Source organism: Artemia franciscana, unplaced genomic scaffold, assembly GCF_032884065.1.
Source record: "Artemia franciscana unplaced genomic scaffold, ASM3288406v1 PGA_scaffold_60, whole genome shotgun sequence".
Taxonomy (NCBI): Eukaryota; Metazoa; Arthropoda; class Branchiopoda; order Anostraca; family Artemiidae; genus Artemia; species Artemia franciscana.
The window spans coordinates 661,440-674,254 of NW_027062699.1; the positions used below are offsets into that span (position 1 = coordinate 661,440).

Sequence of the window (12,815 nt, forward strand, 5' to 3'; positions counted from 1 at the left end):
TTTCACTTGTTCGTGAAAACTGATATCTTTATTAAAACTGTGTAATTATAGAGCTTTTCAAACCTTGTTTACAAGCTTCGTAGTAAATTTCATCAGGTATAGTGTATGAAACTGCTGAATTTAGCTATTTTCTGAATTAACATAATTAAACGTCACGCTTGACAACGGGTTTACATCGGTTACATTTGCAGCAGAACTTCTGAAAAAAAATGTTTCGATTGAAGACAATTGGGACTGTACGAAAAAAAAGCAGGGATATTCTGGCAGAGCTGCCTGTGAGCAATGGGAGAATTACAGGAACTAGAATGTTCTGTTTCGATCAAGAGCTGACTCTAGTGTCTTATCTTGCTAATCTATCAAAAATGGTTCTGCTTCTGTCAACTTGCCATAAGGCTTTTCAGTATCACACATCCAATCCAGACGCCTGATATCGCTGAATACTATAACAACACAAAAGGCGGTGATGAAACATTTGACTAACTGTGTAGTTCAATGTCAACCGTTTTCGAGTGCATAGGGATCATTTTCTGTAATCTAGTTGCTTATTAATACAGAATAGAACATATCTATTCACTACAAATATTTCTTTGTCTGTTCCCATCTTGAATATCTCTCTCCGGTTTGGCACCCGCAAATTTTGCAAGAAATCCAAACAAATTAATTGTATTCACAGAATAGCCTCTTCACCTCAAGATATGCTGCTTGACTTTAAGATACGAAAAAAATATCCCTTGTGTCCGGGGAAAATTATCACAAGAAATTTCATGTTTTTTACGCTTGTACCGACCTCTTTTCGAGTTCACAGTATTTTTTTCATATTGCCACCCATATAATATGGCCAAAAATTTATATAAGGGTTTTTATTTTATTTTATTTTTTTTTTACTGACTGTTTTTATATGACGGTGCTTTCTTTGCCAGTTTTATATATGGAATTGCTTATAAGCCTTTCGTGTGTTGTTCTGCTTTTGTTTCTATTTCAGAATGGAAATTCGGCCATGCCAGGCTTATGAGTTATTTCTAAAATTAATTTTATCTTACCGTTTGCATTTGATGGCGCTTGCATTTGCTTAAATCTTCTGTTTAGTCAAAGGAAAAATTTTAATATTTGAAAATTTGAACCGTAAGCAAAGATACATGATTCGGCTCTAACTGATCGACTATCTGTAAATGAGGATAAACGTTATCAAATATTAAAATTGTTACTAATGTAACAAACTTAGTTTATGTCCCCTTTAAATTCCCCTTCTTAAAATTCTCCTTTAAATTTCTATCAGCAAAACGAAATTTCTTGTATTAAATATATAATTTTCCTGACTGAAAGACAAAGAGCAAATTCACAAATTGCAAATTCCCAGGAACTATATACTAGTAGTTTTACATTTTAGTTTTAATGGACAGCTTTTGAGATTTCTATCCGTTAGAGACAGGGGCCTTGAAATCAAATAGCGTCAGTTAACTCAAGGATTAACGGCAAATTCGTCCTTTACCGATACTAAGCTTTAACTCAAGAATAGTTTGTGCAAATTTGCCCTCAGTCTCTAAGTAAGAAAATTTTCTAAGCAAAAAATTCTGAGTAAGAAATATTCGTTAAACACCCGTCACACCAAAATTGTTAGCCTCTCCCTAATCCCTAGCATAACTCAAAAGGACTCTTTAGGGGGAGAATAGAACAGAAGGATGCTAATAACTGCAAATAATATGCTACCTCTCCCTAGATCCTAGCATAAATTCAAAACAAAAAACGCTTTAGAGGGAGAATAGCAAAGAATGATGCTAACTACTGCACATAATATGGTAAAATAGAAATAGATAATTGCCAGTCAACCACATTTATAACAGCCTTCAATCATGTTTCCAAAAAACTTCATCCCCCTGTTTTTATCCAAGAGACCCAATTTTCATCAGCCGTTATCCAAGAAATAATACAAATTTGTTATCCAGATTAGTGTCTACTACCTTGTATCCTAATTCGTCATTAGCCATTGGTATCAAATTGGGTGTCGTTGAGTCTCTTCTTCTCTCCTAAATAGCATCTAACAGCCAGGTTTTATAGACATAGTTCTTCCTTTTTTGAAGTTGCGCTTCTTTTATAGTACGGTGAGAATTGTGCGTCTGAAAAGGTACGTAATGTATGTGATGTAAACAAGACACAATTTACTACCGTGCTTGCCTCATAACACCGTGCTTTGGTAAAGGGATCAGCGCATCAGTATTTTTTTTTTTAGCAGAAGAAACACTATTCCGATATGGTGAGTAGGAGACATGGGCTGGCACGTACGCAAGGGGTACCTCTCCTGAAATCCCACGATTTGTTTTTATTTTCACATAATTTTCTGATACCTCTAACAGTATAAGGAATTTGAAGGATTTGTGTCCCCCCCCCCCCGAGACACATTCCTGCATACGTGCCTGGACACGGGCATTGAATCCCACCACCCCTTCACCGCAAAAAAAAACGTAGTTTTTCATAGAACTTGAAAAACATCTAACCGAAAAATCGAGCAAAATTAAGGTACTAAAAACGAAATAAAAATAAAAATAAGCATAATTAACCACAGGGTATCCAGTTGCTTTATAAATGCAGAGTAAAGAAAGTAAGCAAGAAGACATAATTTAGTGTTTTATATAGATAGCATTGAGAGGGTTATCCGGGCAGATAAATAAATAGTAGACTAATTAGTGATCAAATGAAAATTTCTAGAAACTCCTGAAACTGGGACTGAAGACTGATGCAAGTGTCAAAAAAAAATCACTAGTTCCATCTAGTGTTTGACAGATCTTGTTGCTATTGTTTTCTTTCATAACTTGGCAAATTTGCTAGTCTCAGAAACTGAGATTCAGTGCTTATTACTATGGTAATATTGGCTTAGTATTACACCAAAAGAACTGAAGAAACGTCAAATATCAGACCAGGCGTTGGTAACTTTTTCTTCGACAACAGTGAAAACTTTAACTGTTTTAAGTTACCAAGATCTAATCGAGATTTTCTTTATTCAGAATTACGCAAGCATTACAAATTATTGTATAGGAAAGAAAAAAAAAATAACAGAAAGAAAAAACAAGTATACAGTTAGATTACCCGTCAGATACATCTTCAAAATTTGATAATCTCCGCTGTCACAGTTATATTCTATTCACACCCTCCTAAAAGACCGACACGCAGTCCCTAACTATATGCAATATGAATTCATCGATATATCTTGCTGAACACAAATAGCCGGCAGAGAATTTTATCGATGTATCTTGCTGAAAACAAATAGCTGGCAGAGACTTTGTGTTTGCTTTTAGACGGAGGACTCGCAAAAAAACATGTTAGAAGACCAAACTTAGTGATCAAAAAACCAAGGTGAAAAGAAATTGTCTTTCTCCCCGAAAAAAAAAAAATAATTTGTAGAATAGTGTATCCTGATACAGTACTGTATATTTTGAAGATATATTACTAACAATATTTGGGCTCTTGTAAACATTGTTTGAGCTTTTTCAGTTACTTATAGAGAGGCTAAGCTGTGGAATAAGCTTGTTCCAAGTACCAAAGAATCACCCATCAATCAATTCAAAACCGAACCGCGTGTAGGGTTGCTTGGTAGGTATACCTTTCAAATATATTGAGGTTTATGGATTTATACAGATCAGGGCTTCTTAAACTATGAGTCGCGACCCCATTTGGGGTCGCAGAGCAAAATTATGGGGTCGCGAGTGATAAAAATACAATTTAACAAAAAATGTTTTTTAACTTGTAAAATTATTGTTAGGCCTATAAAGAAAAATAACAATCATCGTAGATAAATATATCATAAAATGTTCTGGTTCGGAAAGACTGTTTATACCAGCATTTCTATTCCGATCATTATAATATCTTGTATAAATTTACAATGAATCAGAATATGTTATAGAAATTTATAAAAAAATGTAGATTTATTTTTGTCAATCTCTTAAAACTGAAATAATCCTGATAAATATTATCAACAAAATTTCTAAGTGTTATTTCGAAGAAACTATATAAACATTACGTGCTATTTTCATTTAGCCATTGTATGATTGTGAACGAAGTGCATGTCATTCCGAATTAACCCTTAGTTGAACCCTTACTTTTCCGAGTTTAACCCTTTCGCGACCGACAGGACCTTACAGTCCCAGCATGTAAAAATCCTTTGGGCACTTCTTAACTGATTGATAGCACCAGAATTGAACGATGTGCTTCGGGATGCTGTTAAGGTCATAAATTTTATTAAGAGCAATGCCCTTAACAGTCGCTTATTTTCAAATCTCTGTAAGGATACGATTTCCAATTATACAACTTTTTTGTTACATGCAGAAGTAAGATGGCTGTCAAGAGGTCAAAGTTTAAAAAGATTATTGTTATTAAAGGACGAGATAAAAATATTTTTCACTGAACGAAAATGTGAATTTGCTCCTTTTTTTCAAGATGACTTGTGGCTATCCAAGCTGTGTTATTTGGCAGATATTTTTGCGAAGTTAAACGATATTAACTTGTCTCTCCAAGGAAAAAATTGCGATATATTTACTTCAAACGATAAAATTTGAAGTTTTATTAAAAAGATCAGCATTTGGAAAAGTAGGGTCGAAAAAAATTCGTTCGAAAGGTTTTCCAGTGTCGACAATTTTGTAATTGAGGAAATTCATCGTAGAACTTTTATCGCAAAAACTATTATAGATCACTTAAAAGCGCTAGAAATACTGTTCCACACATATTCTATATTTAATATTGATTTACAAAAAATATTTTGGATTCAAAAGCCGTTTTGGATTGGCTTAAGCGAGATTAATCATCTGCCACTTAAAGCTCAAGAGGAATTTGCTGAGCTTTCGTGTGACTCAAACTTAAAAATACAATTCCAAAAAAAAGCCCTTGACCGAATTCTGGATCGGAACTAGAACTGAGTTTCCCACAATCGCCGATATGGCGATATGGCGTTAAATGTACTTCTGCCATTCAACACCACATATTTATTGTGAAGTTTACTCAGCTTTAACACACATTAAATCCCAATATCATTCAGCGATTTGATTTGTTAGGCAATAAAAAACAGGCACGTCCATTTCATTAAATTTTTAACGCAAACTTTAATTTAATATTTACCACGCAACTACTTCGATATATTCGAGAGAATTAAGACGGTCAGAATCCACTTTTGTTTTTGAAACTATAATAAAAACATTTCTATAACATTTTGTGCAAATTTCAATTTTAGATTTTTATATGTTTCAAAACGAATTCTAAATTTGTATATAAATTTAATGAAAATGGCGGGTGTTAATGAAAATCTTTTTTGGGTGGGTGGGAGATTTATAAACAGCTTTTCAGCTAAAACAGTACATATATATATATATATATATATATATATATATATATATATATATATAATATATATATATATATATATATATATATATATATATATATATATATATATATACATATATATATATATATATATACATATATATATATATATATATATATATATATATATATATATATATATATATATATATATATATATATATATATATATATATATATATATATATATATATATATATATATATATATATATATATATATATATATATATATAGGTATTTTCTCGATCTGTGTCTACTACCTTGTATTTTGTTTGCCATTAGCCATTGGTATCACATTGAGCGTCGCTGAGTCTCTTCTTTTCTCCTAAATAACATCTTGCGGTCATATCCAATTTCTAATATTTCTATAGACGTTGTTCTTCTTTTTTTGACGATGCGCTTCTTTCATAATACGGTGGGGGGCTATTGTACCTGAAAAAGCATATAATTTATGATAAGTAAACAGTCATATTTTACTACCGTGCTTTGGTACGGCAATCAGGAAATCAGTATTTTTTTTTTTTTTTTTTTTTTTTTTTTTTTTTTTTTTTTTTTTTTTTAATAGATGAAAGATAATTCCGAGAAGGTAGGCAGGAGACATGGGCATTCAATCCCAAAATCTTAAATTTTCTTTTTTCACTAAGTGTTTCGCGACTTCACGAAAGACTCGAAACAAAACTTGAAAAATACACCTAAACAAAAAATCGTACAAAATTGAAGTGCTAAAAACAAAACAAAAATTACAATGAGTCTCATTGACAGGGTATCGAGTTGCTTTAAAGTAAAGAAAGCAAGCAAGAAGACATGTTTGCCACAACCCTAAGCCGTTACAAGATATCAAAGGCCTAATTCAGTGTTGTAAAAAGATACTATTGAGAGGATTATCCGGGGCATACAATTGAATATTACCCCAATTAGTGGTCAAGTAAAAACTCCTAGAAACTGCTCTACCGTCTTCAATAATTATGCTACCGTGGTACGTGACGCTGCTTTATTGACTCAAGCTTTCTTAAAATTAATTTTTCAAACGTATTCTAGCCCCTTGAACTCGCATAATTGATTTTACCAACATTTTCATCTAAGATGCTTACATTATCATCAAGTCTAGGGAACTTTTAATTCCGTGCTCTCACATTGCCTTTGCTGTGCTCCTTAGGACAAAGTGCACCAGAATCATACGTGCTAATGGTGATAGAACGCAACCCCATTGAACTCCTGATTAAATATTAAACCAGCTTCTAACCTCATATTCTACCTTATCCGCAGCAGTGTTATCAAACAGTTCGAGGTAACAAACTGTAGTAAGGAGGAACCCGACTGAATAGTAACTTAAACTGTAAAAAAAAGGAATTTTGATACCAATACATACATCCCCTGAATCGGACTTTTATGCTGATTTTAAATATACATGTTTCATCAAGTTAAATCCTACCCATCAAAAGTTAAGAGTCTGAGAAAAGTTGTCTTATTTTTGAAAAACAAGTAAAGACGCCCTAAAAGTCATAGAATCTTAATGGAAAGCACACAATCAGATTCAGAATATCAGATTACCCTACTGTAGAGGTTTCAAGCTCCTATCTGCAAATATGTGGAATTTTGTTGTTTTTTTTTTTTTGCCAGAAAAATCACAGTATTTATTGGTTGTTGTTTTTGTTTGTTTTTTTTCAGGGGTGATCCTGTCGACGCAATGGTCAAAGAGTGTTGCGAAAGAGCTCATTCTAACAGATTTAAAAGTTCTAGTGCCCTTTTTGAGTGAGCACAAAAAATGAAGGGCAACTAGGTCCCCTCCCACGCTCATTTCATCGGGGGAACAATGAGCGCCCCTCACGCCAATCTCTTTAAGCAAACGCTCTTTACGCTGAAGTTTGAATCTTTCTCACGACTCCAATTTAAAAAAAAAAAAAAAAAACTTTAGCGTAAAGAGCGGGGTGTTGAGGAGGGGAAAGTTCCTTTAATATACTGAATACTTTCTGTTCGTTTTAAGTTTCAATGTTGCTCCTTATTTTCAGTTAAAAATAAAACTTGTTTTTCTTACTTAAATCTTGTACACAGCACTAATCACTTTAATGTATTTGTCTGGTATACCATACAATGACAAGACCTTCGCTGAAGCTCTTCTATCAACAGAATCAAAAGCTTGCTCATCATCTATAAAACTATGGACTAAATGTGTTTGATCACTCAGACACTTCTCATTTATTAACCTGAAATGGAAAATTTGGCCAAGACATCCTCAACACTTACTAAGACCAGACCGTTTTTCTGTCATAAACTTGTCTACACCATCTCTCAGTTCAAAAATCAACATGTTTACTAAGTAATTTGCGGCCTACAAAGACCAGGTTAATGCCTAGATAGATACCACAGTCAGTCACTTATCACCTATACAGGGGCTTAATTAAGCTTCTTTTTTTTAAATCGCTAAGTACTTCCCTTTTCCGTAAATCATATTCACAATCTTCAGTAATTTATTTATAACCTCAGGGCCACTATGTTTAAGAAACTCATCTTCTATTGTCTAATCATGTACCGGCTGACACGATTTCCCCTTTCTCCCAGTGATTTTTGCAATAGAAATTGAAAGAAGTATTGGGAAGCTAAGAAAAACAAGTGCCTGTCCTTTAGATATCCCATTTCCCCTTATTAGAATACTGGTTTTGAGGGTGTTCATCCGATCTCATTTATTCTGCTAACTATACAAAGAATTTTTTGTTGATTGGCAGAGAAAAAATCCTTCCTCCTCTTATAGGCCTGGGACCATTCGGGAACCTCAGTTCCACATCTACCTATAATTCTTGTGCTTATCTTGTCTACTTAACTGGTAAAATTCCTCAAAAGCCTAATGCCCGACTTAAATAATTTCCATTTAAGATCTAAAAATAGCATTTGACTTGGTTAATTACAATGTATTATTTCAAAACTTTCAGTGAATTCAATATTGACCGTTTCCTAGTGAAATTGGTTTCTTCTTTTATATCAAATAAATCATAAGTAATCAAATACCATATTCGTTGTTTCACCCTCCCTGTTCCAAATGCAGTTCGACTCCACAATCTCTCTAAGGAGTTTTCCCAAGAATTGAAATTCGCTAATGAGCTTAAGGTTGTTGAAACCTTCTAAAAAAATTAATGAGTATTTTAATTAACACTGGACAAGATGCCTTTCTCAATAATACCAATGTGTTTCCTTAACCCTAGCTAGAAGGGTAAGAATTCGTAAATTTTACGACACCAAAACACGTTTTAGCAGTTACCATGGAAACGGAAGCTTTGCACGAACCCACCTCCCATATATGCTAATACTATGATTAATCAATTCTTGTGCTGTCACCGGGTTTTATTATCTGAACTGGTTAGGGAGATATTAAGGATTAGTAGAAAAAATTACGCAAGCTTTACCATTTATGTAACTTTTTCACTTGTTCGTGAAAACTGATATCTTTATTAAAACTGTGTAATTATAGAGCTTTTCAAACCTTGTTTACAAGCTTCGTAGTAAATTTCATCAGGTATAGTGTATGAAAATGCTGAATTTAGCTATTTTCTGAATTAACATAATTAAACGTCACGCTTGACAACGGGTTTACATCGGTTACATTTGCAGCAGAACTTCTGAAAAAAAATGTTTCGATTGAAGACAATTGGGACTGTACGAAAAAAAAGCAGGGATATTCTGGCAGAGCTGCCTGTGAGCAATGGGAGAATTACAGGAACTAGAATGTTCTGTTTCGATCAAGAGCTGACTCTAGTGTCTTATCTTGCTAATCTATCAAAAATGGTTCTGCTTCTGTCAACTTGCCATAAGGCTTTTCAGTATCACACATCCAATCCAGACGCCTGATATCGCTGAATACTATAACAACACAAAAGGCGGTGATGAAACATTTGACTAACTGTGTAGTTCAATGTCAACCGTTTTCGAGTGCATAGGGATCATTTTCTGTAATCTAGTTGCTTATTAATACAGAATAGAACATATCTATTCACTACAAATATTTCTTTGTCTGTTCCCATCTTGAATATCTCTCTCCGGTTTGGCACCCGCAAATTTTGCAAGAAATCCAAACAAATTAATTTTATTCACAGAATAGCCTCTTCACCTCAAGATATGCTGCTTGACTTTAAGATACGAAAAAAATATCCCTTGTGTCCGGGGAAAATTATCACAAGAAATTTCATGTTTTTTACGCTTGTACTGACCTCTTTTCGAGTTCACAGTATTTTTTTCATATTGCCACCCATATAATATGGCCAAAAATTTATATAAGGGTTTTTATTTTATTTATTTTTTTTTACTGACTGTTTTTATATGACGGTGCTTTCTTTGCCAGTTTTATATATGGAATTGCTTATAAGCCTTTCGTGTGTTGTTCTGCTTTTGTTTCTATTTCAGAATGGAAATTCGGCCATGCCAGGCTTATGAGTTATTTCTAAAATTAATTTTATCTTACAGTTTGCATTTGATGGCGCTTGCATTTGCTTAAATCTTCTGTTTAGTCAAAGGAAAAATTTTAATATTTGAAAATTTGAACCGTAAGCAAAGATACATGATTCGGCTCTAACTGATCGACTATCTGTAAATGAGGATAAACGTTATCAAATATTAAAATTGTTACTAATGTAACAAACTTAGTTTATGTCCCCTTTAAATTCCCCTTCTTAAAATTCTCCTTTAAATTTCTATCAGCAAAACGAAATTTCTTGTATTAAATATATAATTTTCCTGACTGAAAGACAAAGAGCAAATTCACAAATTGCAAATTCCCAGGAACTATATACTAGTAGTTTTAGATTTTAGTTTTAATGGACAGCTTTTGAGATTTCTATCCGTTAGAGACAGGGGCCTTGAAATCAAATAGCGTCAGTTAACTCAAGGATTAACGGCAAATTCGTCCTTTACCGATACTAAGCTTTAACTCAAGAATAGTTTGTGCAAATTTGCCCTCAGTCTCTAAGTAAGAAAATTTTCTAAGCAAAAAATTCTGAGTAAGAAATATTCGTTAAACACCCGTCACACCAAAATTGTTAGCCTCTCCCTAATCCCTAGCATAACTCAAAAGGACTCTTTAGGGGGAGAATAGAACAGAAGGATGCTAATAACTGCAAATAATATGCTACCTCTCCCTAGATCCTAGCATAAATTCAAAACAAAAAACGCTTTAGAGGGAGAATAGCAAAGAATGATGCTAACTACTGCACATAATATGGTAAAATAGAAATAGATAATTGCCAGTCAACCACATTTATAACAGCCTTCAATCATGTTTCCAAAAAACTTCATCCCCCTGTTTTTATCCAAGAGACCCAATTTTCATCAGCCGTTATCCAAGAAATAATACAAATTTGTTATCCAGATTAGTGTCTACTACCTTGTATCCTAATTCGTCATTAGCCATTGGTATCAAATTGGGTGTCGTTGAGTCTCTTCTTCTCTCCTAAATAGCATCTAACAGCCAGGTTTTATAGACATAGTTCTTCCTTTTTTGAAGTTGCGCTTCTTTTATAGTACGGTGAGAATTGTGCGTCTGAAAAGGTACGTAATGTATGTGATGTAAACAAGACACATTTTACTACCGTGCTTGCCTCATAACACCGTGCTTTGGTAAAGGGATCAGCGCATCAGTATTTTTTTTTTTTTTTAGCAGAAGAAACACTATTCCGATATGGTGAGTAGGAGACATGGGCTGGCACGTACGCAAGGGGTACCTCTCCTGAAATCCCACGATTTGTTTTTATTTTCACATAATTTTCTGATACCTCTAACAGTATAAGGAATTTGAAGGATTTGTGTCCCCCCCCCCCGAAACACATTCCTGCATACGTGCCTGGACACGGGCATTGAATCCCACCACCCCTTCACCGCAAAAAAAAACGTAGTTTTTCATAGAACTTGAAAAACATCTAACCGAAAAATCGAGCAAAATTAAGGTACTAAAAACGAAATAAAAATAAAAATAAGCATAATTAACCACAGGGTATCCAGTTGCTTTATAAATGCAGAGTAAAGAAAGTAAGCAAGAAGACATAATTTAGTGTTTTATATAGATAGCATTGAGAGGGTTATCCGGGCAGATAAATAAATAGTAGACTAATTAGTGATCAAATGAAAATTTCTAGAAACTCCGGAAACTGGGACTGAAGACTGATGCAAGTGTCAAAAAAAATCACTAGTTCCATCTAGTGTTTGACAGATCTTGTTGCTATTGTTTTCTTTCATAACTTGGCAAATTTGCTAGTCTCAGAAACTGAGATTCAGTGCTTATTACTATGGTAATATTGGCTTAGTATTACACCAAAAGAACTGAAGAAACGTCAAATATCAGACCAGGCGTTGGTAACTTTTTCTTCGACAACAGTGAAAACTTTAACTGTTTTAAGTTACCAAGATCTAATCGAGATTTTCTTTATTCAGAATTACGCAAGCATTACAAATTATTGTATAGGAAAGAAAAAAAAAATAACAGAAAGAAAAAACAAGTATACAGTTAGATTACCCGTCAGATACATCTTCAAAATTTGATAATCTCCGCTGTCACAGTTATATTCTATTCACACCCTCCTAAAAGACCGACACGCAGTCCCTAACTATATGCAATATGAATTCATCGATATATCTCGCTGAAAACAAATAGCCGGCAGAGAATTTTATCGATATATCTTGCTGAAAACAAATAGCTGGCAGAGATTTTGTGTTTGCTTTTAGACGGAGGACTCGCAAAAAAACATGTTAGAAGACCAAACTTAGTGATCAAAAAACCAAGTTGAAAAGAAATTGTCTTTCTCCCCGAAAAAAAATTAAAAAAATTTGTAGAATAGTGTATCCTGATACAGTACTGTATATTTTGAAGATATATTACTAACAATATTTGGGCTCTTGTAAACATTGTTTGAGCTTTTTCAGTTACTTATAGAGAGGCTAAGCTGTGGAATAAGCTTGTTCCAAGTACCAAAGAATCACCCATCAATCAATTCAAAACCGAGCCGCGTGTAGGGTTGCTTGGTAGGTATACCTTTCAAATATATTGAGGTTTATGGATTTATACAGATCAGGGCTTCTTAAACTATGAGTCGCGACCCCATTTGGGGTCGCGTAGCAAAATTATGGGGTCGCGAGTGATAAAAATACAATTTAACAAAAAATGTTTTTTAACTTGTAAAATTATTGTTAGGCCTATAAAGAAAAATAACAATCATCGTAGATAAATATATCATAAAATGTTCTGGTTCGGAAAGACTGTTTATACCAGCATTTCTATTCCGATCATTATAATATCTTGTATAAATTTACAATGAATCAGAATATGTTATAGAAATTTATAAAAAAATATAGATTTATTTTTGTCAATCTCTTAAAACTGAAATAATCCTGATAAATATTATCAACAAAATTTCTAAGAGTTATTTCGAAGAAACTATATAAACATTACGTACTATTTTCATTTAGCCA

The 12,815-nt window shown here is 33.4% G+C and overlaps 1 protein-coding gene across 10 annotated transcripts in view; it reads right to left on the reverse strand.

Annotated features, from left to right (window-relative positions):
• LOC136042072 (uncharacterized) overlaps nt 1-12,815 on the reverse strand; it is a 522,356-nt gene that overhangs the window by 470,030 nt on the left and 39,511 nt on the right. For 7 of the 10 annotated variants that reach the window (XM_065726955.1, XM_065726947.1, XM_065726946.1 and 4 more), the window contains 3 exons: nt 10,738-10,893; nt 5,630-5,801; nt 1,959-2,114 (listed from right to left, as the gene is read on the reverse strand). The gene's annotated coding sequence lies outside the window, so the exon portion shown is untranslated. Of the gene's footprint in view, nt 1-1,958; nt 2,115-5,629; nt 5,802-8,844; nt 8,981-10,737; nt 10,894-12,815 lie in introns of all 10 variants that reach the window. The other 3 variants (XM_065726949.1, XM_065726954.1, XM_065726953.1) reach the window with 3 other exon arrangements.